The sequence below is a fragment of the Eleutherodactylus coqui genome, chromosome 4, assembly GCF_035609145.1.
Source record: "Eleutherodactylus coqui strain aEleCoq1 chromosome 4, aEleCoq1.hap1, whole genome shotgun sequence".
NCBI classification, from domain to species: domain Eukaryota; kingdom Metazoa; phylum Chordata; class Amphibia; order Anura; family Eleutherodactylidae; genus Eleutherodactylus; species Eleutherodactylus coqui.
The window spans coordinates 145,627,684-145,655,362 of record NC_089840.1 but is presented as its reverse complement, the minus strand read 5'-3'; the positions used below and the strand labels follow the sequence as shown (position 1 = coordinate 145,655,362).

The 27,679-nt window shown below is 43.0% G+C and overlaps 1 long non-coding RNA gene across 1 annotated transcript; it reads right to left on the bottom strand.

Moving 5' to 3' along the window:
- Window positions 1-3,714: 3,714 nt before the first annotated feature.
- LOC136625768 (uncharacterized) lies at window positions 3,715-22,618 on the bottom strand. The gene is made up of 4 exons (XR_010792578.1): window positions 22,535-22,618; window positions 18,696-18,931; window positions 11,180-11,288; window positions 3,715-3,978 (listed from the first exon to the last, which is right to left on the bottom strand). It is a non-coding gene; the product is annotated as an uncharacterized lncRNA (long non-coding RNA).
- Between the last annotated feature and the right edge of the window lie 5,061 nt (window positions 22,619-27,679).

Below are 27,679 nucleotides of genomic sequence, written 5' to 3'. Positions count from 1 at the left end.
CGTATGTCAATGGGGCCGCCACTGCTGCCACCGGCCACATTGACCAAAGGTGAAACCGCTGGATGTGACAGCATCCAGGGGTTTCACATCCAAGGAATCCCTTGCTGCAGCTGTCACAGCCGCAGCAGGGGATAGCGGGCAGCGCACTTTATGTGTGGAAAAACATGTCAAAGCCCATTTTTTTCTGCATGCTGCCCATTTTTTGTACGTTTGCATTCTGCGCACAAAAATTTGCACGTTAAAACAATGACTGTGCCCTAAGGTGTTTTTTGCTGCAAAAACAAGAAAAACATTCAGTTTTTCTTAAACCCTATGTGTGAAATCATCTTCATGGAGGTATTTTTTTTCCCCAGCACATTTGCCTGCAGGAACACCAGAGGGCAGTGTTTCACATCTTGTGAACTTTTCTTTCCTTGTTTCTTACTTTTAAGAATAAATCCTGAGCAGGCGGTAACGGACCCGGCGCAGCGCCATTCTTATTCAAAAAGTTTTAGGGAAGCAGCAGCTATTCATAGGAAACCAGTTGTGACTTTTCTAACTGCTGTATACATTACACTGTGCAACACAATTTTTGTAACAGATAAGCAGATAGGTGGCTTATAGTAACTTTACTGTGCTGAATTCAAATATGATATCCATTTTTTTCTGTAATCCAGTTGCTGTTATATTGTACGTTTTGGAAATATGCCTATACAATCAGTCCAGTAGGCTCGCCATTAATCTAGCTTAATAAAAAGAATAACAGAAGTGATTGCGCAACTATCATCCACCAGTAAGTTGTAATTAATGAACTGTGTTTTACAGGTCATTGGTTAGACTAAATAAAAAAAAATCTAAATCATAAAACAAAAACACATGTTTAGTATAGCTGCATCCATGAAAGTCCAATCTATCAAAGTAATGCATTATTTACTACACATGGTGAACATCGCCTGAAAAAAAATATTAGGAACATCAGAAATGCGCTTTTTTGGTTATTCTGTCTCAAAGAAAAAATGCAATTAAAAGTGATCAAAAAGTTGTATGTATTTCAAAATGGTACTAAGGCAAACTACAGGATGTCCCGCAAGAAATGAACCTTTGCACAACTAAGTGGACAGAAAAATAAAAAAGTTATTGTGCGCAAAAGATGGCGGCAGAAAATAATTTTAAAAAATGAAATGTCTTTGAAAAAAAATGTAAGTAGTACAGCAAAAAAAACTACATGAGTTTGGTATCGTAGTAATCGTACTGACCCATAGAATAAAGTTATCATGTCATTTTTGTTGCAGTTTATGTGTCGTAGAAACAAGATGCACCGAAAGATGGCGCAATTTGGGGGCTTTTTTTTCATTCTACTCCACTTAGAACTTTTTAAAAGTTTTTCAGTACATTATATGGTACATTATACAGTGCCATTGAAAAATACAACTCGTCCCGCAAAAAACAAGCCCTCATACAGCTACGTTGATGGATAAATAAAGGAGTTACAACAAAAAAAAAGCTTGGCCACTAAGGGGTTAAATAACTTGAAACGTAGAAGTGTTGCTATTATTCAGTTTTACCAGTGTAATCGGCATGTTTTAATTTTACAGAAACTTATCAATTACTTTATGAAAACTTTTAAAACATTTGTTGCACAGTGTTATGATTGGGACACATTACATATGCAGGACATAATACAATATAGAATGCACACTAGAACATTAAGCAATAGGCTGTGGAATGTTCTGCTATTGAAATTCGCACCAAAGTCCGAATCTAAATGTGGATTTGATGCGGAATTGCAGTCAGAATTAAGTCATTTTCAAATCTGCATTAAAATCCGCATGTAAGCTATACGAATTTTGGTGTGAATTTTTCTGCACAGCGGAATATTCTTCAGCTAATTCTACAATGTATGTTTTGCTTTCTGCATGAACTCAGTCTAAGGCCTCATTCACATGGGCGTATATACGCAGCGAAGAATCCCAACCATCGGAAGCATTGGATTCCAATGCATTCACATGAGCAATTTTGGGGTGCATAAAAATCGCGCCGTCAAAAACAGAACGTCGGTGATTGTTTTTGGTCGCCGATTTTTCATGCTGCGTGAAAGGATAGGTCTTGATCTATCTTTTGACAAAAAACGCTTGAAGCTCCCATAGACTCCTATGGGAGCTGGAAAAAGAAAAGGGAAGGACCTTACCTGCGTCCGGCGCTCGGAAAAGAAGATGCTATTTAAGCTATTTAGGCATTAGCAGTCCTTCCGAGAATTTCTGCCGACTAACAGTTTTCTGTGCTGCAGCGTATTTTTCCTGCAATACGCCCTTCTACGCGTCATTGCGTAGCTCCGCCCCGTCACGTGTGCCGATTCCAGCCAATCAGGAGGCTGGAATCGGCAATGGAACGCACAGAGCCCATGGTGCACCATGGGAGAAGACCCGCGGTGCACCATGGGAGAAAACCGCAGTGCATCCCTGGGAAAGGACCGGCGGCCATCTTGGGAGATTTTTTAAAGTCCTTATTTCGTCGGATCGGTAAGTAGCAAGCGGCTTAAAAACCGCTTTACTTTGCTATTTTATGCCAGGGGGTGACAGGGGGAATGGGGTAAGGTAAAATTTTGAGGTTTGCCGTGAGACAACCCCTTTAAATTGATTTTTGCACCCGTGGATGGCATTTTAAAAGAATTGCGTTTTTCAAGCGCGGTAGAAAAAACGTGGCATGCTTCATTCTGCCGCGGATTAATAGCAATGTGTGCGGATAGCTGCATGCAAAAAAATACCATTTAAAGCAAATCTGTGCGGAATCCGCCGCGGAAATCCGTGACAGATTCTGCGCGGATTGTATTTTTCTAGTGGACATGAGGCCTAAATTGCTCAAGGGTTAAGAGTTTTCCCCAACTACAGAAATCGTACAGAATATTAGGATTATGCTGTAGCCACCAGCTATAGGCAGTAATATCATGATCTGGAAGGAAGTTAGAATGCATTAATTTAGGCATAAGAGGAAACGATGTAGACAACAATTTGTATTGGAATCGGACTCTATGCTACACGGTAAGCAGGACTGGTAGGATATATGATCAGTTTAGCGCATTACTCTAGCTCGGACCAGACAAGAGTGCAATGTTCATGGCGAGGGTTGATCTGAGAGAAGATGTGAACCCATAGAAGTGCATGAGGATCCGCAGTAATGGCAGTTAATTTGAGCCTCTGTAAAATATTTAATAAAATGGGATAAAAATAGCCCCAATCTCTTATGATAGGTGAGTTTACATTTAATTTGTGGGGTTTTTTTTTTAAATTGCCGAACAAAATTTTCGAAATTTGTTTTTGCGTGTGCAAATGTCTTTATTAATAATTGAGAGCAGGGAAGCAGCAGGACAAATATAGTAATCTGTGGAGTAAAACCATTTTTATCCAACTAACTTTATCCAATCAAATAAGAGTGGGACAGTCCTATGTTTTCAGATCACTATACAGTTTACGGAATGGGGGGGATAGTTCCATTTATAAAGTGAAGCTAGGTTAGCAGTGAGTGCAATACATTGATAGGGCAGATAACAATAGTCTTTATTTATATAGTGCCAAGATATTCAGCAGCGCTTTAGAAATCAGTGGAGACATACACAAAATGAGCCGTGATAATGCTTATGTAGCTGGATTGAAAATTGATATCAATTCATTTTTAAGTGCTTGGATGTGTGTTGTAAATCATAATATCTGACTAATTATAATTGATCTTCAGGCCTGAGAAAGATGAAAATTGGTCCACGAGGGAAATAAAAGCAAGAAAACAAAGTTAACAGTAGATCGTTCGTCATCGAACTAAGTTTATAATGACTAGAGTCCTATAGCCAGTGGTTCTATAGGTAACATGAAGAGGGCTGTTTAGTTCCCCTCTTAATCAATTATGGACTCCACTTAGGCCTGTAGTTTCTTTCTAACCTTCTGTTTTTCCTTTCCTTTGTATTCCTTCAATAGCGCAGGGAAGATCAGCTGATGTTGCATTTACTTTCTGAGAGAAAACAGATACAATATAAGAATATAAAAGTTTGGCCTTCTCAACATTATTTTTAACTAATTTACAATTTTCATTCTGTAAATATCCTATAGCATCTTTGACTCTTCTAGGAGAATTTTCCTGACATTTTCTTAATTGGTCCTTAAAGAACTTGCAGCACATCACAGAGTTCTGATTGTTGGAAGGTGTGAATTAGGAGACGGGCATCAAAGGCATTATATTTATCATGGAACACAGTGAAGATGGTCATCTAGAAGTGAATTAACCCCTTAAAGCTACATGACGTTCAGTTACATCATAGAGATTCGGGGTATGTATGGAGGGTGCCGTTCGGGTTGTCATAGCAGACGGGGCATTCTAAAAGCCCTCAGGGTTGCCATTGCAGATTATCAAGCGATACCTGTGGCGTGGCTTGATAGATTGCCTGTCAAATTGTGGTATAATGTAATACTACGGCATTACAGCATAATATAACAGCGATCAAACCATTGCAAGTTCATATTCCCTAAAAAAATGTAAAAATTAGTTTAAAATGTTTTAGTAATTATTTAAAAAGTAGTATAGCAAAAAAAAACAACTACCGTATATACCGGCGTATAAGACGACTTTTGAACCCCGAAAAATCTGCTCTGAAGTCGGGGGTCGTCTTATACGCCGGTAATAAAAAAAAAAAAAGTGTAAAAAAAAAAATCATTACTCACCTCCCCTGGCGTTCTGTCGCGCTCCGGCAGGATGTCGCTCGCTCCTCGTCCCCGGCGCAGCATTGCTTTCTGAATGCGAGGCTTGAAATCCCCGCCTCCAGAAAGCTAATACACACGCCGTCAGCCAGTTACAGCCATTCAATGACAGCATTGAATGGCTGTGATTGGCCGAAGGCGCACGTGTGTTAGCAATCACACCCATTCAATGATGTCATTGAATAGTGTGATTGGCTGAAGCCACGTGTGTTTTAGCCAATCACAGCCATTCAATGATGTCATTGAATGGCTGTAACTGGCTGACGGCGTGTGTATTAGCTTTCTGGAGGCGGGGATTTCAAGCCCCGCATTCAGAAAGCAATGCTGCGACGGGGACGAGGAGCGAGCGACATCCTGCCGGAGCGCGACAGAACGCCGGGGGAGGTGAGTAATGATTTTTTTTTTCTCCACTGTATTACCGGCGTATAAGGTGAAAGTTGGGGGGTTGTCTTATACGCCCCGTCGCCTTATACGCCGGTATATACGGTACATAAATTTGCTATTGTCATAATTGTACAGACCTAAAGACCCAAAGAATAGAGTTATCCTGTCATTTTTGCTGCAATGTGTACACCTTAGAAACAAGTCCTCCAAAGATGGCCGAATTTCCTCTTTCTTCTATATCACTCCACTTAGATATGAATAGTACCATTGAAAAATGCAACTTGGCCCACAAACGTTAAGCCTTCAGACAGCTATGCTGATTAGTAAATAAAAAGTTATGATTTTTTTTTAAGTTGGAAGGCAAAACTTAAAATGAAAACAAACCAAACAGCTGAGTTCTAAACGGGTTAAATTTGGCACAACAGTGACTTCACCAAGAACTGGACATCCCTCAAAGATTGCTCAAAAGACATAAGAAAAGTGGGCCAAGGAGGCCAACAGCAACATTAAAGGGGCTGCAGGAGTTTCTGGCTATTACTGGTTGTGTAGTGCACGTGACAACCATCTCCTGTGTTCTTTATATGTTTGGGTTGTGGGATAGGGGGACAAGATGGAAGCCTTTTCTGACAAAGAACATCCAAGCCCGGCTATGTTTTACCAACATCTCCATCACGTCTGCCAGGAGAGAGTATAATGCAGAGGCAGCACTCAGATGCAGCAAAAAGTATAACAAACTTTATTCCTCTGTCATGTAACTTGGCTGCAACGTTTCGACCAGTCTGCTACCGGTCTTTGTCAAGCATAACCAGCCAATGCAACAATACATGGTATAAATAACACTTTACATAGACATCAACCAATAAGTGCATAGAACACACAATTGTGAATAATATCTTAATTACATACATAAATCCAAGACAACACATATCGCACCTAGTGCGTGCTCCTCCATCATCTCCTTCATGTCTAAATTGTCGACGTCTAACCTTACTCAATGCGCGTGCGCATGAGTTGCTGGGATCTTGCGAGAGACGTCACTGCACTCCGGAGTCTGACGCATCCATCGGGCATGCACAGGGCCCGTCATCGCCCACATAGCCCGCCCCGATGTACACATAACCATAGTGATGAGCCAACGCCGCTCAACACAAGTGAGTTAAGCTAGTTAAACTGTTAATTATCACAAACAGTTGAAAGTTTCAAAGTTTGGCAAATAAATAACACTGCCCAATGGTGATTTTGTTTTGGGCTCAAAATTAGCATATTATTATGTATTTCTATCTGCTAAATTCAAAAATCACCATAAAAATGACCGATTAGCTCTTGCTTTGGAGATACAGTGACATGTCATTTTTTAAAGTTTACATTATTATTTTGGGGGAGTTGTAACACTTCTCAATTGACATAGCACATCGTTCTCCATATGTTTGTAGGTTATAAAACATAATAAATTTTGCTATGACAAGGCTTGATCAAGGCTCCAGTAGGAGCAGAAACGCGTCCATGTCTGTTTTTACTGGAAGATGTAATGGCACTAATCTAATAAAGCAAGGCATTTTCCCTTTTTGCGCCTTGAACGTCAGTATCCTTCTTTTCTTTGGAAAGAACATCTCCTATTGTACACTAAATACTGTTGCTTTTTATGTATTTGGGACAGTAGGGATAGGAAATCACATTACATTCAAGCGGACTGGCCTGCAAGAAATCTTGACTCTATCGAGAAAAATGTTGTTGCCGAGTCTCTCATGGACCCAAAAGATGTTCTTCTTCCACCCCTTCATATAAAGCTGGGTTTAATGAAAAATGTTGTCAAAGGTATGAACCAGGAAGGACGGGTATTTAAGTACTAAAGGGCCCATGTCCACGGGGAAAAGAAGAATTAAAATCCGCAGCGGATTTTAACTCTTCTCCCGCGCGCGGATCCGCACCCCATAGGGATGCATTGACCACCCGCGGGTAGATAAATACCTGCGGATGGTCAATAAAAGTGATTTTAAAAAAAACGGAGCATGAAAAAATCTGGACCATGCTCCATTTTCATGCGGGTCTCCCGCGGGGACGGCTCCCGCGGGCTTCTATTGAAGCCTATGGAAGCCGTCCGGATCCGCGGGACACAAAAATCATATTTTACTTACCCGCTCCGTTTCTTCTCTTCGGCGCCGCGCCATCTTCTCTCCGACGCGGCCGGATCATTTTGCTTCGGCCCGGCGCATGCGCGGGGCACGTCACCGACGTCATCATGCACATCCGCCGAGCCGAAGAATGAAGATCCGGCCGCGACGAGAGAAGATGACGCCGCCGCGAAGAGAAGAAACGGAGCGGATGGGAGGTGAGTTTATTCTAATTTATTCTTATTTTCAGCGCTCATGTCCGCGGGGCAGGAGGGACCCGCTGCAGATTCTCCATGTAGAATCCGTAGCGGGCCCGATTTTCCCCGTGGACATGAGGCCTAAGAGGCAAATTTCCTAGATTCAGTGATGCAAAGGTTAAGGAAGGTATTTTTGTTGGGCCACAAATTGGATAACTTGTAAAGGATCCTGCGTTTGTCCAAGTTTTGGAAGGAAAAGAAAAGGAAGCTTTTCAAGCCTTAAAGGGAGTTATTCATGGATTCTTAGGCAACAAAAGAGATGATAACTACACTCAGTTGGTGACAGTACTTCTGGAAAAATACCATCAACTCAGATGCAACATGTCCCTTAAAATCCATTTTCTCCACTCCCACCTAGACGTTTCCCTCCTAGTTGTGGAGCTGTCAGTGATGAACACGGAGAAAGATTCCACCAGGATATTTCTATAATGGAACAAAGATATCAGGGCCGTTGGAATGAAGCAATGCTTGTGGATTACTGCTGGTCTGTGTGTAGCGATGCTCCGGAACTCACTTACAAGAATCAAGCCAAAAGAAAATGATCTCATGAAGTCACCACATGATTTGACTTATATACAGCATATTTCAGCAGTTTTAACCCTCTGCAGGTTCAATTACGTTGTGCCAAACATGGATACCCCACAAGTATACAAGCTGTCTTCATTCAGCCCAACATACTATGTTACTATGCGTGGTCTTCCAGGGATTGCGGCTTATGTAGTTGGCGTTGCTTTTTTTGTTGATATAAAACAAAAAGATAACCAAACAGGGAAACAGCAACTACACACAGTGTGTGTCAGTGGCCTCACACATTGTTCAAAGTCGCCAGTCTGCCCACTATGAATTATTTTCAGATCCTTATGCAGCCAGCAGTGGTTTACTGCAAACTACAAAGTTAGCTGATAAATCACATAAAAGTACACTAAAAAGTAAACAAAAAAAAACTAAGAAAAAATATATACGTAAAAAGGATTTTGTGTCCCTCGGACCTGTTGTTCTGTGCGTGTCCAGGAGCACAGTGCTGCAGGTGTGGTTGATTTGGCTGGCTGATGGTTTGGAGTTCTCCAACCAGCCAATCACCATCATTCTGCTGTATATAAATACAGGCCCTATTACTAGAGGGTGCTGGTCTTTTGTCCATTTGTCATTTATCTCATTCCCCTTAGAACCCTGGTGCTTGGTGTCACGCATGAGGTTGTGGGTGGGATTCCCTTTTCTGTTTGTTGGTATGAACAACTATGTGTTCAGTGTCAGTTTGTAGGTGACCAAACATTAGGTGTGAACTGTCCTGTTCAGTTTGCATGTTGTTATTCTCTTGTCTGTTTGTTGGTGTGAACAGTTGCCTGTTCAGGGTGTATGTTACTTGACTGTTTGTGCGGGTGAATGGTTTCCTGTTCAGCGTATATGTTGTATTCCATCTAAGGCGAGCCAGGCCGCTAGGTTCCAGCGTGAGGCCGTCCCTATTTGGATGATCGTCTCGCTTCTAGGCAGGACTCCTGGAGTTTAAGTTGCCAAATCAACCACACCTGCAGCAGTGTGCTCCTGAAAACCCATAGAACAACAGGTCCCAGGAGCACAACATGACAGTAGTGGTGAAGGTGGTAGAGGACGGGCCAAGTTGGCCTTTTAAACGGCTCCCTCTAAAGCAACAGCTCCACATTCTTTGAAACCACAGGTGATGATACAAGAGTGGTCATCTGTAATATCTGCAGTAAGCATTCAAAACGTGGCAAGAATGTAAACTCAACACATTGTGAATGAACAGCCACATGAACTCCCACCACCCGCTGCCTTGGGGAGCCCACCTGGGTCCGAGGGTAAGGAGTCAGCTTCACCCTGCTCACTCTTCAGACGCTGTAGCTGCCTCTTCCTCCATCTCACTCCTTATTCATGTAGTAGCCTCTAAGCAGATAGAGGCAGTTTTGTGTAAGAGTAGTAGCAAAACTACTTCATGCCTTTCCTATGCAAAATTTAATTGCTCTCAGTAAGAGAAACCACGTAATCTTGAAGATACGATACCTTTTAATGGCTAACAGAAAAATACATGATGTAAATTCGAGCTTTTGGACTTTTACTCTCAGTCCTTCATCAAGGCATAACGAAATGGATCCAAAGAGACAGTCATGTATTTTTGTTAGCAATTAAAAGGTATCATATCTACAAGATTACGTGGTTTCTTTTACTGGGAACAATCGCATTTTGCTCTACTGGCAACACAGTACCAAACTTTTTTCATTTCCTATGCAAATGAAGATCTCACTGCAGGCTTCAGAGCCAGGAGTGGGAAACAGAGAGCAGAAGTTAATCTGCCAACATCACCATCACTTTCACAGACATTAATATCTACCCCATATTCCGTTGTGTTCCAGGTCAGCAGTCAGCCCTCCATCCCCCAGCTATGGGAACGTAAAAAAAACCCCACTCCAACCATCCGTGAGCACAGACCTTGAACACAGTGTCTGGCACCATCATAACCCCCAGACGGCATGCCCGATGCCTTGGTGTCACACTGGACTCTGACCTTTCCTTTACCCCCCATATCCAATCTCTGGCCCAAACATGCCACATGCACCTCAGAAATATTGCTAAATACGTCCGTTCCTAACCACGGACACGCTAAAGACTCTGGTGGTCGCCCTCATCCACTCCCGGCTTGACTACTGAAACTCGCTACTCATCGGCCTTCCCCGCATCAGACTTGCTCCACTCCAATCCATAGTAAATGCAGCAGCTAGGCTCATTTTTCTATCCAGTCGTTACTCAGATGCCTCTGCATTATGCCAGTCGCTGCATTGGCTGCACATGGACTGCAGAACTAAATTTAAACTCCTCTACCTCACTCACAAAGCTCTGCATGGCGCTGCACCACCATACATCGCCTCCCTACTGTCAGTACACCACCCAGCCCGCTCACTCCGATCGGCTAACAGACTCAGACTAAACACCCCTGTAATACGAACCTCACATGCTCGCCTACAGGACTTCACTAGAGCAGCACCCATCCTCTGGAATGCTCTACCCCAAGGCATCCGGACAATTCCCGATGCACGAAATTTCAGACGTGCCTTAAAAACGCACCTCTTCAGGGAAGCATACCAAATCTCCTGACCTAGTCCCTCGCCCCTTCCTATGGTGCCCCACCCTGTTTGCCTTCTAATAATTGATCTACACATGAAATTCCCTACTGCCTGTGTTCCCCATGCCTTGCTCCCCCCCCCACCCCCTGCAACTCCTGTACCACCCCCAACCCATTTGTGTCAAACCCAATGTACCTCATATTGTAATTGTTGTATTGTTTTGCATTTATCCATGCCTGAAAGCGCTGCGGAATAAGTTGGCGCTATACAAATAAAGATTATTATTATGATAACACAAGCATTACACAGCTACTTGCGTTACGTCAGCTTCTGTGTGGATGTACTCAGACATGACGTTGGCGCCACTGACTTTGGGGTATCTGAACTGGACGACTGGCTGCAGCTTGCACAACATGCTTTAGATGTGTTGACTTGCCATACTGCCAGTGTGCTATCAGAGAGGGTGTTCAGCCTATCTGGGGGGAGGGGGGTGGGTGATAAATAACAGACACATCCGCCTGTCCACAGACAATGTTTATAAAAATGAACCAGACCTTGATTTCACCCGACTTCTGCACCCCTATGGCAGATCCCACTGATTAGTTATCTACTGGCAATTTTTTACTTACGTATGATGGAGCATAGATTTATATCAAAGACCACACTGCACCCTCAAGGTACCGCTACTGCTGGTGGCGCTGCTGCTCCTGCTTCCATCATGTTTCCTCTTCCTATTTCCTGCCAAATAAAAAATATGTCAATATCGAAGTACAGAGCTACAGCTCTCCTGTTTCTACGAGGAGCACACTCTGCCCTCAAGGTGCTGTTGGTGGTGGTGGTGCTTCCCGCTCTCCTTCTCCTGCTTCCACTATATTTCCTCCTCCCTTTCAAAAAATAAACATTTTCTAAAGCACAAGAAATATCTGCAGCTCTCCAGATTTTCCTTAGAAGAGGTTTGTGCTTGGGTGTTCTGTTCATCTGGTAGAATTTGTCCTTTGCAAACTTTAGGACATTTCTTTTAAAACAAGCAGCATATTCACTGAAAACCTTTAAATATAACTTTTATTAATATCCAATTAAATAATGCCTGAGGAGACAAAATACAAAGACTAGGTCAAACAACACATAAGTCCTTTATCAAAAGCACTTGTCTCCACCTTTATGTCAATGAAAGGGTATGCTGTAACAAACATGTGTTTCAGCAACCGACACACTTAATATCTGTAAACAACTGCATAATGATTTTTTGTAATAACCACATAAAACTGCAAGGTTCTTAGTGCACAATTTGATCAAATCCATGTATGCCCATCCGCCACGTCAAAACGAACCTTAATGGATGGGTACCTAGCTCTATAGACCCTCTATTTAAACTAAAAAGCCGTAACATGAATGCTTATAAGCCAGGTACCTAGCTTTCCCACTCATGTGAAGGCTTTTTAGTCTAAAGAGAAGGTATATAGAGTTTGGTACCCATTCATTAAGCTTCGTCTTGACGTGGCAGATGGGCATACATGGATTTGATCAAATCGTGCAATAAGAACCTTTTATTTTTATATGGTTAGTACAAAAAAATAATTATGCATTTGTTTACAGATATTAAAGGGGTTGTCTCGCGAAAGCAAGTGGGGTTAAGCACTTCGGTATGGCCATATTAATGCACTTTGTAATGTACATTGTGCATTAAATATGAGCCATACAGAAGTTATTCACTTACCTTCCCTGCGCTGGCGTCCCCGTCTCCATGGCTCCGTCTAACTTCAGCATCTAATCGCCCGATTAGACGCGCTTGCGCAGAAGGGTCTTCTGCCTTCGGGTCCGTCTGGCAGCAGCGGCGTACTGGCTCCGCCCCTTCTACGCATCATCGCGTAGCTCCGCCCTGTCACGTGTGCCGATTCCAGCCTCCTGATTGGCTGGAATCGGCACACGTGACGTGGCGGAGCTACGCGATGACATGTAGAAGGGGGCGGAGCCAGAACGCCGCTCCTGCCAGACCGAGCCGAAGGCAGAAGACCCTTCTGCGCAAGCGCGTCTAATCGGGCGATTAGACGCTGAAGTTAGTCGGAGCCATGGAGACGAGGACGCCAGCGCAGGGAAGGTAAGTGAATAACTTCTGTATGGCTCATATTTAATGCACGATGTATATGACAAAGTGCATTAATATGGCCATACCGAAGTGCTTAACCCCACTTGCTTTCGTGAGACAACCCCTTTAAGTGTGTCGGGTGCTGAAGTACATGTTTGTTACAGTATTTCTAGCAGCCATGGCTTATTGTGCAGCTTCACATTTAATTCATTTGTTGGATGTGCAGACATTTATTTTCTATATGCAATGTAAGGGTATGCGACCTCTGTGTTTTACACCTATGTTGTCTGTAGTAGCTATAATGTATAATACGGACAAACATCCCAGTTTTTTGGATACTGTAACCCTCCAACCTACAGGGATCTACCTTGTAATGTACCTTGCAATGTATTTTTTAGGATCACAATTAAATAATATGGCCCAAAATGTAGATGGATAGATATCTTGGCCCACATAAATATAATGTTCAACCCAAAGTAATGGATATACAGTAGATTTGCTCAAAATCACTACTCAATATTATATTTACACAAAATTGTTGCTCAACGCGTTTCTCTATCCTTGATCATCAGGCGCGAGCTATCTAAGTCAAAGAGACTGACTGTCAAATCGATGTAGTTACTATAAGTAGTCTCCAAACTCCAGTAGCGTTTCACTAAGGTATTCAAGGAAATAAATTGCCCTAAATATGAGATGAATGATGCATCAGCTCCTATAATCATCTGGTACTGTACCTACAAAAATAGAGTCAAAGAAGCAGGACTTATTTCTATGTTGGTTATAAGATTTATATACTTTATATCATAGAGCTGTGGTGACTAAATCACATCCCAGCTTCTAATTCAATTCCAAAGATAAACTTAAGCAGCCTGGCACTGGTGTTTCTGCTGGCAATGATAATCTACTCAAGTCTTCCATTCGCTATCAGGAATTGGCACAAATAGTCGACTAGTCTAAAACCCAATTCAACGGGACGAGCTGCCGGGCAAGCGATGCCGGACAGCATGTCCCAGTAATGCTCGCTCCTGTGATGATACACAGTAGCGAGTATTGTTGGAATGCTCAGAGTGTGGCCAGCATGGAGGTGGAGAGGGCAGGGGAGAATTCCCCCCCCCCCCCCGCTCCTCTCTATTCACAGGATGCTAAAGGTAATACATTTACATCATGGAGGTTCGGGGTATGTATAGAGGGGGATCAGAGATCATACAATGCGGGTACTGGCTGTTTTTTAAAGCCGTCACAAGTTCACAATAGCTATGATCAGGAGTGCCACTGATCGGAGCTGTTAACCCTTTAAATTCCAATTTTGACAGCGGCATTTACGTGCCCAGATTGATGTAAAAGGTCCCAAACGACCCCCCGAGATGAGAACATCGTTTGCAGTGCGGTTGCCATGGCAGCCAGGGGCCTTCTGAAGGCCCCCATGGTGATTGCAGATTGCCTATCAAGCCATTCCTGAGACATAGTTTGATAAATCGCAGTATGATGTAATGCTATGGCATTACATCATACTGCAGGAGTGATCAAACCACTGTAAGTTCTTGTCCCCTCTAGAGCTAAAAAAAAATGTAAAGATTAATTTTAAAACGTTCTATTCAGTATTAAAAAAAATAAAAGGTAATAAAAGTTTAAAAAAAATTTATTTATAATTTTCTAAATAAAAAAAGACAAATCATATTTGCTAACGCTGCATCAATATCTATCAAGGTAAAGCATTATTTACCCTGCATGGTGAACAGCATTAGAAGAAAAAAACACGCCAGAATTGCCTTTTTTCTTACCCCGACTCAAAGAAAAATTAAAATAAAAAGTGATCAAAAAGTCATATGTGCTCCAAAATGGTAATGATATAAAATACAGGACGTCCCGCAAAAAATCAAGCCGTCGCACAACTTTGTCAATAGAAAAAAAACTATGGTTGCCAGAAGATAGCGGCAGAAAATAATTTAGAAAAATAAAAAATATTTTTTGAAAAATATAAAAGTAGTACAGCAAAAAAAATTCCCTTTTGCCAGTCTCAGCTATTGGCATGTCTCCTGCAGCAGAAAGCACATTGTTCCCCCAGTTGTCTTGTCACATGTGCTCAGCCCTCCTGTTAAAGGGGCAGTGCGGTACTTAGCTTTCTTGTGCCCAACCTATTCCGAATGCTTCCAAGGTTAAGGCACACTCTGCCACTGGATGGTGCCTGAGCAATACAATTCCTAGTGATGCAAAGGAAGGTGTTATAGTGTGTACTTCATTCTTAGGCCTTAGTCAGACGGGCGTTTTTAGCCGCGATTTGCGCATGCGCATGCGTCCGGCAATTTTATAAAACCATTGCTTTGCAATGGTATCGGACACATGAGCGCTTTTTATGCGCTCGTCCGATAAATTATAGAACAAAAAATCGCAGATCGCACCTATCTGCGATCTGCGATTCCTGTTCTCTTCTCTATATGCGCTCAATGGGGCCGGCGGCAGCAGCGCCGACCCCATTGAGAACATATAGAAGACAAATCATTCTTCTCTTCCACAGCTGTAACAGCTGTGGCAGAGAAGAACGATGTTTGTCCATTGAATTCAATGGAGCGGCAATACAGCCGCTCCATTGAAAGCAATGGGCTGCCGGCGTGCGCGGGGTGAATTGTCGGGAAGGGGTTAAATATATAAACCCTTCCCTGCAATTCATCCTAAAATGTGTTAAAATAAAAAAAAATTGTATACTCACCTTTCCGCTGCAGCCGGAGTCCAGCCGCGGCCGCTGTCAGTTCTCCTGAACTGCTTCTTGGCACTATTCAGCCGGCGGGGCTTTAAAATCCCCGCCTGCTGAATGGTCTGCCTCTGATTGGTCACAGCCCTGACCAATCAGAGGCAGGTTTCACTCACACACCCATTCATGAATTCATGAATGGGTGAGTGACTGCTGCCTCTCAGCGCTGAGCCAATCAGGGGCAGGTCTGACTCACATCCATTCATGAATTCATGAATGGGTGTGAGTGAGGCATGCCTCTGATTGGCTCAGCGCTGAGCCAATCAGGGGGCAGGTCTGACTCACACCCCCTTCACACCCACTGCAGGACGGCCGCACGGAGCTGCGGCTGCCGGCAGAAGGTGAGCATACAATTTTTTTTTATTTTAACACATTTTAGGATGCATTGCAGGGAAGGGCTTATATATTTAAGCCCTTACCGACAATTCATCCTGGGCTCACCCGCAGCGCATTGCTTTAAATGGAGTCGGCTCTATTGCCGTCTCCATTGAATGCAATGCGCTGGACAGCTCCGGCCCGTTTCTAATGAAACGCGGCTAGGAGCAGATTTTCGGGCGATTTGCGGGCGACTTGCGCGCACCGGTCACGCGATTTGCGGATGCGCATCCGTCATGCGATCCGCAAATCGCGCGAAAAATCACCCGTCTGACTAAGGCCTTAATTCTGGTTTTTGCCTGTGTGCCCAATTTTTTTGGTCTGTCCTGACTTTGGCCTGTTTCTTGACTACAATTTGCCTGATTTCTGTCTGCCCTCATCTTCTGCCTGTCCTGACTTTGGCCCATTTACTGTGAACACTCTTGCCTGTCCCCTTGTATCACTCTCTAATGCCTGCTAGCTTGTGGAGGTCAGCTACCATTTTACTGAAACTACTCCTGGGGAAGTGACCTGGAGGTTCCCTGCAGCAAAGGTCAGGTCCCTACAAAAGGTGTTAAAGGGTGAAAACTAGAGATGAGCGAACGTACTCGGATAAGCACTACTCGTCTGAGTAATGTGCTTTATCCGAGTATCGCTGTACCCGGGGCTAAAGATTCGGGAGGCGCTGCGGAGCGGGGAGCTGCAGGGGAGAGCCGGGAGGAACGGAGGGGAGATCTTTCTCTCCTTCTCTCCCGCCCGCTCTCCCCTGCTCCCCGCCGCAACTCACCTGTCAGCAGCGGAGCGCCCCGAATCTTTAGCCCCGAGTACAGCGGTACTCGGATAAAGCACATTACTCGGACGAGTAGTGCTTATCCGAGTACGTTCGCTCATCTCTAGTGAAAACCCTTTCATTCCCAGTCATTGTAACAAGGCTTGTATAAAAAGTCTGACTTTGGCTTGAAGGAATGCTGCCTTTCAATAGGTGGCACTGTGGAGGATTTATTCCATCTCCCTTATTAGTGTGAAAAAAACGGACCTCTAAGTGGAGCCCTCTGGAGTACCCCAGATGAGTCAATGCGATAGCAGGTCCATGAGTCAGAGAAATGTCAATAACTATTGCAGTCTACAAAAATTCGAAGAAAAAAGTCACTCTGTGCTTAGCGGGACTAGGTATACTTCTCAAGGCTCAGTCAGACAGGCTTTTTATGTGCATATGTTACCTGCGTTTATGATCTGCATGTATTAAGAACCAATGCTTTACAATGGCATCGGTCAAAAATGCGCAGCGGTAAATATAGGGCAGCGGATTTTAAAACACAGGTAACTGCGGCATCCGTCTTTTTTGGATGTGAAATCCCTGGATGCTGTCACATCCAGGGGTTTCACCTTGTGCCCAATGGGGTCAGCAGCAGCATCGCCAACCCCATAGAAAACATATAGTGAAGATCGCGATCCTCTGGCACAGCTGTCATAGCTGTGGCACAGGAGCGCAATGTTCTCCCACTGAATTCAATGGAGCAGGCGCTACAGCCTTTAAATATAAGCCCTTCCCTGAAATCATCCCTAAAATGTGTAAACAATAAAAAAAATATATATACTCACCTCTCTGCAGCTGCCGGGCTCAGGCGCGTCCAGTTGAGTCTTCTCCTGCACTGCTATGAAGTGCTTTTAGAGGCAGCACTCAGCTATTGAATGACAGCTGAGAGCTGCTAAAAGCATTTCAGAGCAGTGCAGGAGAAGACCCGGCTGCTGCAGAGAGGTGAGTATATATATATATATATATATATATTTTTTTTTTTTTTTATTTATTTTTTTTACACATTTTAGGGATGATTTTCAGGGAAGCCCATTGCTTTCAATGCAGCTGGCTGTAGCACTTACTCCATTGAATTCAATGGGAGAACATTGCGCTCCTCCGCCACAGTTGTGACAGCTGTGGCAGAGGATTTCTTCATCCCCAGCATTGTCATAGTGTCCAGTGATAAGGGGACTCCCCATGGATGTTCTCTGTATGTCAATGGGGCCGCTGCTGCTGCCGCCGGCCCCATTGACAACAAGGTGAAGCCTCTGGATGTGACAGCATTCAGGGGTTTCACATCCAAGGAGTCCCCTGCTGCAGCTGTCACAGCCGCAGCAGGGGATAGCGGGCGGCGCACTTTATGTGGGCAAAAACGCGGCCAAGTGCATTTTTTTCAGCATGACGCCCACTTCGGTCAAGCAAATTTTTTAAGGCATGTGTTTTTGCACACATAAATTCGTGCATAAAAACGCCCATCTGATTGAGCCCTCATTCAGCGGAATACAGTGTTCCGTAGACTGAAAAAACGTCTATATTTAATGTATTCCACGGATTGAGAAGTATACCTAGTTCCGCCGAGCGCATGGCGACTTTTTTGTTTGTATTTTTTGTTATCTGATAAGGGCCCCTGGTTATCTAGGGAGCCCTCTTTGGCTGCAGACGTCTCTCCGGTTATCCCGGATAAGTGGATTAGGGTTATTTTAACGTGAACTTGGATGAGGGGTGCAGGTGGAATAGCCTTTGGTATTGTTAATCCACCATGCACCAGGTGAGTCTAAAACTCACCCTTATCATCTTTTGAAAAAAGCTCAATGCGCTGGTCTTATATTCCTTTTTTCTATTGTAGTCTACAGAAAGTGATGAGTACAGTGCTGTGTAGATCCTTTAGGCCAGCGGCACATGGCTGGATTTGCATTGTGAATCTGGAACGTGCGACCAACTAAAAATTCTGCAGCAAATACCGCCCATAGCATGCTATGGAAAAGCACTTCTTTCTGAACATGAGCGTAAATTAATTGCAATTTTTCACCCACGGAGGAAGAATCGCAACATGCTACATTTTTATGTGAGCTCCACGTGGACTACTTCCATTGAACTCAATGGAATTGTCCAATCCGCGGCTCTTCCACAATGACATTACGGAACGGAATCGGGTACCTGCATTATCGCCTAGTGACGGTGCGGGAAAAGAAGGGATTTTGGGGAAAAAAGTACTCTGTGTGTCCTCCAGCAAGTCGTGTAGGCCATCCGCAGTACAGGAAAAGAAATTTTGAAGCAGGTACACGCGGCCACCAGCCAGGCACACGGCCGGATTAAACTGCGGGGTACTGGATCTGGAATTCGACCTGTTCGTGTGCAGCCGGTCTTACCCTCTGCTGACCCTGGCGAGTGACCTACAAAATACAGGAAAAATCAGTGTTCCTGGGGCTAGTAAAAGAATGGGAATATATCAAGATATTTTTATTATCCTTTATCAAAAGAATTAGTACTAAATTAAAAGAAAAAAATACAAATATTTAAATAATACCTCATTTCTGATAAAGCCTTTAAAATCCAGACATGATCTCCTAACTCAAGAACAGTTCACATCAAAGGATAGTCTGAAAAATCTTAGCATACAGTTCTAAACAGATTATCCTCTTAGCATCCTCCTTAATTTAATATGTATAATGTTTTCATACGTAATGGGGTGCACTTTATCCCATGTATGAACTGTCTATTGCAATATTAAGAGCTGTGTCTAGGAACAACTATAAAGCTCGTACTGCTGAGAGGACCAGCAAATGGATGAAGATTTCAATATATTCATTACAAGCGGCACGGCAGCACTTATACTCTGTATTTCTAATGCATTTAAAATGGTGTATTGACACATGGATAACATTTTCACTAATATTTATTGTCATAATCGACTGCACACACAAATTTAATGCAACACTGGCCAGATAGGTGGAGCATGTATAAGCCTTGGAAATATTATATTTTTAAGATTTACTCACAATAAAAGCAATGCACTCAACCAAGCATTAATTTTTCATGAATTTCTATTATTTCCCTGTAACAAAATTTGCAACTTTTCTATCAACCGCTTTTAAGCCTTATATAGCTGTTGGCGCACTGACAGATAGCGCACAGCAGACATTCTGCTTGAAATAGAGACTTTTTAAATTTACGCCTGCTCACATCAGTTGCTAAAAACATGGGCGAGTTTTAGTGGGTCAGATTGAAATGCCGGGGATCGACAGATTTAGAGGAGTAAAATAACAAACCAGCATAAACTCACCTCTCCCTACTCCCTTTGTGTCCCATGCTGCCACTCCGGGTCGCCCATCTGATGTCACGTTTATAGGCTGCCCTGGCCTCTTTACAGGGTGCCACAGGCGCTTGACTACTGAGCTCTGTTATTGGCTGCGGCGCCTGTGACATCCTGTGAACCATACGGGACTGCAGCCCGTAAATAAGCAGTGGAAGCATTGCCGCGGGACACAGCGGGAGTGGGGAGAGCTGAATATTTTACTGCATGGGGAAGGAGTTTTAGTGAAAACTTACAGCTCAGACAACCCTTTTAATTATAATTTAAGCCAGAAAGGGGCAGAAATAATACCTGAAGCCTACTTCAGCTCATAGGCTCATGGACAACGCAAAATACGTGTCCTTAAAACATTAGAGGGAATCATATTAAGACCAGCGTATTAAGATCTGTACAAGGTAAAAGTCTAATTGCAAACTCAAAAAACTGTCTTTTATATACACAGAAAACCTTTGATGTGTTTATTTATTTAAAAAATATTGTCAAGTGTCAGTCATTCCTATAACAATGTTGTATCCAATGTGCCATTACTGTTCTAGACAGTTCCTAACTTGGGTGCTTACTGCTTTTATCATTTACAATTCCCTCCTATTATAAGGCCCAGGTATAAGACGTGGTTTTAAAACAATCAGGTCATAGAGACATAACCATGATATATATATATTTCCTCTAGCAGGATGGTGTCTGGATGCTCCTTGGCTAAACATTGTATGAGGGCCACCTACCATTTATTATTGGAAGAAAGGAAAGTATCTCAAGAAAAGAAAGCTACAGGTAAAAATTATCCTGCCTCTGGATATTAGAATATTAGAATCCCAACAATTAGATGTGACAATCCCCAAATAATAACAAGTAAGAATACCGCCTATAATATGCCTAAAACAGTACATAGAGTACTGGGAAGCCATGACCCTCGAGCTCTCAATTTGGGGGTCAGCCATAACCAACAGTGCTGTGAAATTCAAAGAGGCATGAATGGATGGCGAAAGGGAGAAACATATCAAGAGGAAAGCACGTCAAGCCAACCCTTGTCGGGACAGTCTTCCACTTTGAAACCAATGTCCCCACTGCGAAAGAACCTATGGATAGAAAATAAGTCTGCATAGTCACCTACGGACCCACCGCAAAGGCCCTATATTTGGAAGGCAATCATGCTCGGCTACGAGTGATAGCCTAAGATGATGATGCTTAGGTTTTAACTCAAACATCAGAGACCTGTGATTAAGTTGATGGTCTAGTGTCTGAGGAAGGTGGAGGACCAAGATATTTTGCCTCTTTTCTGCCCCCCTTATAGTCCATGTGGTCTATGTGGTAGAGCTGAGAAAACATAACGATGCAGTCAGTGAGTGAAAGATTTAATCTAATGTTGGTGCTGCCAAAGCTCCGCCAATTACTTTAGATCTAAACGCCTAAATGTTTTTGACAGAATTAATAACATTTCCACAGACTATAAACTTTCCATCTCGTTACGTGAGATCCCTTAGTTAGATTAGAGTAAATTCTCATATTTCTCAAACAGCGATTTGCTTACACTATTGGGAATACATCATGGATATACTTCATAATCTCTCTCTAAATCAATTGAGAAATTTGTATCACACATCATTTCAAAAATAAACAAATGTGTCAAGTCATAAGTTCAGTTTATTGACTCCAAATGATATCTTGTTGGTAAGCTTGCCCCAAACCTTCCTGCTCGTTCTAATGGATGCTTTTAAAAGCACTTGAGTGATTCAGGTTCCCAGATCGATAACTCAGAATTCCAAGTGGGAAGGGAATTGATTTCATCAACTAGAACTTTAATTTTCAATGTCAGGTCACCTACTAAAACTTGCAGTTCTGACCCAGACAAATTTCCCATACATATTACAATGTACTGATGTGGGAAAACCAAGTAGATGGTCTCTAAGAGAGGACAACATTTAACTTATCCTGGTCTGTAGAACAGCAGCAATCAGGATGACTTACTAACCCTTCAAAAGTGTTGGATTTTGTGGCTGTTTTTTTACCACTGGTTGCTATCAGAAAAAGGTAAAAGGTTTGAGAACACAACATTTTCTTTGGCACAATTATATTCTTTAGAACCTTTGAACTTTTCTTCTGCAAGTCGTACAAGTTAAAGTAGGGCAAATCTACACACTACACAAAAACTGTAGCGTATGCTTGTGTTAACAATGGGTTATACCAATGTACTATGGGTAAAATCTATTGTCTTTCTGTAATACACTCATAGTTTGACAAAATTGTATTTTCTTGAATGGCATGTATTTTCTATATTGAATATGTTGAATTTTTCCACACTGAATACATCTATACACTTTCCGTAGTTTAAGGCCTCTTATCAAGTTTTCACAGAGAATATCAACCCATGGGCACTCTGTGAACCATAGCATTCTCTTCTAGGATAAAATATCAGTATAATGTGCTAGGATTTGCGTTCATATGCTTCCCTATAACGTTTTACTGCAATACAGTGTGCATCTACAGCAAGCTATGGGCCCCATATTCCCGACCTGAGCCCTTATAATGTACTTCTAGGTGGATACAATTTTTGTAATTCCCCAAATCTATTCCTTAAACTGATGGATGCCATTTGCGTTTTATGACATCATGTCTATTTATTTTATGGACAACTTTCTGCTAATGACCTGTACAAAAGATTTACTTATGATACTAAAGGTCTTACCTGTGCTGATGATTCCTCTTTTTCCACTGCTGTTTGATCTCCTTTCCTCTTCTATCAGTCAGTAACTCTCCTGACTTTTTCTTCTTTTAGCTGAATCCAGGAAATACTAGGTCAATAGCCATTTATAGCAGTGGTGGAGCTATAGATCAGTCACAGGTCATAGGCGGATAATGAGCATGAAATACACCAGTTCTCTCTTTCCACAAACCTCTGCTCGCTATGTAGCTTCCTCCTGAATTTATTGCCTGATTTAATACAGCATGGGAGGGAAAGGCTGGAGGGAGAAGGCTGATACATTATTAGTCTTTCCATAGGCATGCTTTATAACACTTTGTTTCTGTAGTGGAAAATGTGGCATATATTTACTTAGAGGACCTGCAGAAGAAATCCAAGGCTGGTACTTGGATTGCTGCCGCAGATCTGAGGCTGATCTGTGTGGGGTGTGGCAGAGTGATCACTAGTGTAGCTACAGCACTAGGGGTGGTACAGCAAGGGTTTCTGAGTCTGAAGTCACTAATGTGGTTAATTAGGAATCAGCCAGTGATGCTCAATAAACACCTGCTCTTTTTTTTACCAGAATACTTCCAAACCACGGAAGAGACAGGCATATGTTAAAGGTCTGGGGGAGCCACCTGCGTGGACATTTGCCTGTTTTGAGGTATAGGTGGTAGGCCTGGTGCCTGATATAGAGAAGAAAAGCTAAATGTTTAGTTAGTGGCCAAATGGCCAGCTTTTATTTTGTGTTGCTGTGTTGCTTGAAGTACTCTTAATAATAGCTGGTAGGAGACCAATTTTAAAGATAATTCCATTGTGCCAGAATGACATCATACATGTGCGCCCACCATCTGGCCCTAATTCCCAAACTGTCACATATAGTGAAGGTATGGTGTGACACAAAATGATATATGAAGTCTGCTACTGAAAGATTTAAAGGACCAGAAGCAGAATTTGAAAGCCTGTGCTGTCTAAGAAATTACTGCAGTCAAATTTAAAGGGCTAGAAACATGATTTGACGAGTCTGTCGCTTAGAGAGATGCAGAGACTGTCTTTAATGCCATGGATCTCATCGAAGAATAGGTAAAACATATATGTGAAAGAAAGTCATGAGAAAACATTGCCAAGCAGAGGTGGCATACCTAAAGTGATATGGCACAGTTTGAAGCTGTGCGAGATGCTGTGTGGATGCAGCTATAGAGGTCTGGATGTTCAGATGAGAGAGCTGTGGGCGACCAACAAGATCTAACAGAGAATGCTTAATCTGTGTATAAATGCATTTGTTGACCATTTTATTGTAATGTTGAGTTTCTTCTCCTCAGGCTTCCTTCGGTCTATTTCCCGCACCCACACAAGCAGACTCATTCAATGCCCTCTCATGGCTGGGCTTTCAAAATTCATCTTCCAGAAGGATAATGCTTAGTTGCACATGGTTAGGATGTCATGGGAAGGTCCACACAACATTGTCACACTTCTGTGGCCTGCCCAGCCTACAGGTTTAGTGCCCATAGAACATGTATGGGACCATCTGGGAAGTCAACTTCTACAGCCTAAGAGTTTACATGATCTAGAAGATCAGTTAAAGAAAATGTGGAGTAAAAATGCTCCAGGATATTATATGGAACCTGTATGCCTCAATGCCCATCTGTATCGCATTGTGAATCCAAACTAGAGGTGGTCCAACAGGGTACCAGAGCCTCCATGTCTACCTGTATCACATCTTGTATCCAAGATAGAAGTGGCCCAACAGGATACTAGAGCCTCCATGACAGCCCATATCACATCTTGTATCCGAGCTAGATGCCCCCAGCAGAATACTAGGGCCCCCATCTCTGTCCATATCACATCTTGTATCCAAGCTAGAGGTGGCCCAACAGGGTACTAGAGCCTACATTCCTGCCCGTATCACATCTTGTATCCAAGCTAACAGTGGTGCAACAGGGTACTAAAGCCTACATGCCCAACCGTATCACATCTTGTATTCAAGCTAGAGGTGATACAACAGGGTACTAGAGTCTACATGCCCAATTGCATCACATCTTGTATTCAAGCTAGAGACTCCATACAAGGGGTCAGTTTTGCCCAGTAAATGATTCTTTTGCTGTGATATTGTAATCACATACTTATATCAACGTTACAATCACACAGAGAAAGTTTAATTTCAACCACCAACCTCTAAGGGAGGGATGTTACTGACAGGATTATATATATATATATATATATATATATATATATATGGAATTGGTTTTGCCCAAGAGTGTACCTGGTTCCTGTGGTTTACTTACCTCCTCAGCGCTCTCAGGTGCTCCAGTCAGTGTTCTATGACTAGGCAAGATCTAAGATTGCAAGGAGTAATTCTGATGGTAGACTTCATGCTCTTAGATCTACCGATATGTGGATGTTGCACCTCAATTAGTTCTGGGTGGATTTGCTAGAGCATTCACTTAAATGAAGACTTGTAGCTGAACAAGTATAGTTAAAGGGGTTGTCCCGCGATAGCAAGTGGGGTTATGCACTTCTGTATGGCCATATTAATGCACTTTGTAATATACGTCGTGCATTAATTATGAGCCATACAGAAGTTATTCACTTACCTGCTCCGTTGCTGGCGTCCCCGTTGCCATGGTGCCGTCTAACTTCAGCGTCTAATCGCCCGATTAGACGCGCTTGCGCAGATGGGTCTTTTCTCTTCGGCTTGGCTCGGCATCATCGGCGTTTTGGCTCCGCCCCTTGTACGCGTCATCGCGTAGCTCCGCCCCCGTCACACGTGCCGATTCCAGCCTCCTGATTGGCTGGAATCGGCACATGTGACGGGGCGGAGCTACGCGATGACGCGTACAAGGGGGCGGAGCCGAAACGCCGATGATGCCGGAGGGAGCCGAAGATAAAAGAACCATCTGTGCAAGCGCGTCTAATCGGGCGATTAGACGCTGAAGTTAGACGGCACCATGGCAACGGGGACGCCAGCAACGGAGCAGGTAAGTGAATAACTTCTGTATGGCTCATAATTAATGCACGATGTATATTACAAAGTGCATTAATATGGCCATACAGAAGTGTATAACCCCACTTGCTTTCGCGAGACAACCCCTTTAAGCAAAAGTGTATTTAGTATTCTCATCCATAACATGAAAAAAAAAATTAAAGGGGTGGTCTCGCGAAAGCAAGTGGGTCTATACACTTCTGTATGGCCATATTAATGCACTTTGTAATATACATCGTGCATTAATTATGAGCCATACAGAAGTTATTCACTTACCTGCTCCGTTGCTAGCGTCCCCGTTGCCATGGTTCCGTCTAACTTCGGTGTCTTCTTGCTTTTTTAGACGCGCTTGCGCAGATGCATCTTCTCCCTTCGGCTGGTCTTGGAAGCATCGGCGTTTTGGCTCCGCCCCCTTTTCGCGTCATCGCGTAGCTCCGCCCCCGTCATGTGCCGATTCCAGCCAATCAGGAGGCTGGAACCGGCACACGTCATGGGGCGGAGCTACGCGATGATGCGTACAAGGGGGCGGAGCCAAAATGCCGATGCTGCCGAGCGGAGCCGAAGGGAGAAGAAGGGAGAAGACGGATCTGCGCAAGCGCGTCTAAAAAGGCAAGAAGACACCGAAATTAGACGGAACCATGGCGACGGGGACGCTAGCAACGGAGCAGGTAAGTGAATAACTTCTGTATGGCTCATAATTAATGCACGATGTATATTACAAAGTGCATTAATATGGCCATACAGAAGTGTATAGACCCACTTGCTTTCGCGAGACCACCCCTTTAAATAACATGTTTTGCACATTTTGTAATCATGTGGATTTGTATTTTCTTCATCTACAAATCATGAGTAAGGGCTACAAAGAGAATAGAACTGAAAATAGTATATTCTAAATGTAGTGATGTAAAGTATCTTTGAAGCTCCTTGTAACATAGTATGTAAGGCCTAATGAAGACAATGTCCATATAGTTCAGCCTGTTTATCTTCCTATGATTGTTGATCCAGAGAAAGGCAAAAACCCCAAGAGGCAGGAGCCAATTAGCCCACATAAATGTGACACAAAACTACTTGAGCTTCAGAATGCATTGTGAATATAACACACTTATTGTAGAATGATGCTATCTCTTTTGAGAAGGGAGATGCCCAAAGATGTTAACCTGAAGTCAAACAAGGCATTATGAGGATTATTTACAATTAGGCAGAACTAATTATTATTTGCATTTATGAATCTGAATAATAAAGCTAGGCAATTCTAGGGTTTGTACCATTCATCTTAACTACAGAGATTAATGCAACATCATAGAAGAGGTCTGGGGGCGGTACATGACTGTAGCCACGTAATTTGACTTTTGGCAAATTCATTTTTAGAACAGGTTATTTAAATGACTCAGGGTAAGGCCGCCTTCACACATGCAGGATCCGCTGCGGAATTTCCACGGAACTTCTGCAGCGTTTATAGTACAAGCCATGTAGAGGGGATTTTAAAAATCTCCTGCACATGGTGTGGATATTTTCCACAACAAATCCACAACATATCTATTTATGCTGTGAAATTGTGCTGCGGAATTTAACCCCTGAAAATCAAGGGTTGAATTCCGCAGCTGTTCGTCATGGAAAAATGCAGCCAAAATCCACAGCATGTAGGTGCGAATTTGGCCAATGCAGAATTCTTGCAGAACTGCTGTAGGTATTCTTTTGTGGATTGCCTGCAGCGATTCTGCCATGTGAGAAGGCGTCCTAAAAGATTCCACATTGCCAGGGGTCACATAGAGTTTGTATCCATGAAATAAAGGATTCTAGCTGCTCCACAGGCCCCCTTAATTATGAGCCAGATGTTTCTATTGGTGAAAGGTCTGGACTGCAGACGTCTGGTTCAGCCCTTGGACTCTTCTGTGAAGCCATGCTGTTGTGATGGATGCAGTATGTGGTTTAGCATTGTCTGAGTGAAACATGCAAGGCCTTCCCTGAAATAGATGTTGTTTGGAAAAATATATTGTTCTACAACCTCTATATACCATTTAGTATTGATAGTGTCTTTCAGGATGTGTAAGCTGCCCATGCCATAGGCACCAATGCAACCCCTTACCATCAGAGATGTATGCTAGTGAACTATGCACCGATAACAAGCTGGATGGTCCCTCTCCTCTTCCATTTTGCCTCAGTCCATT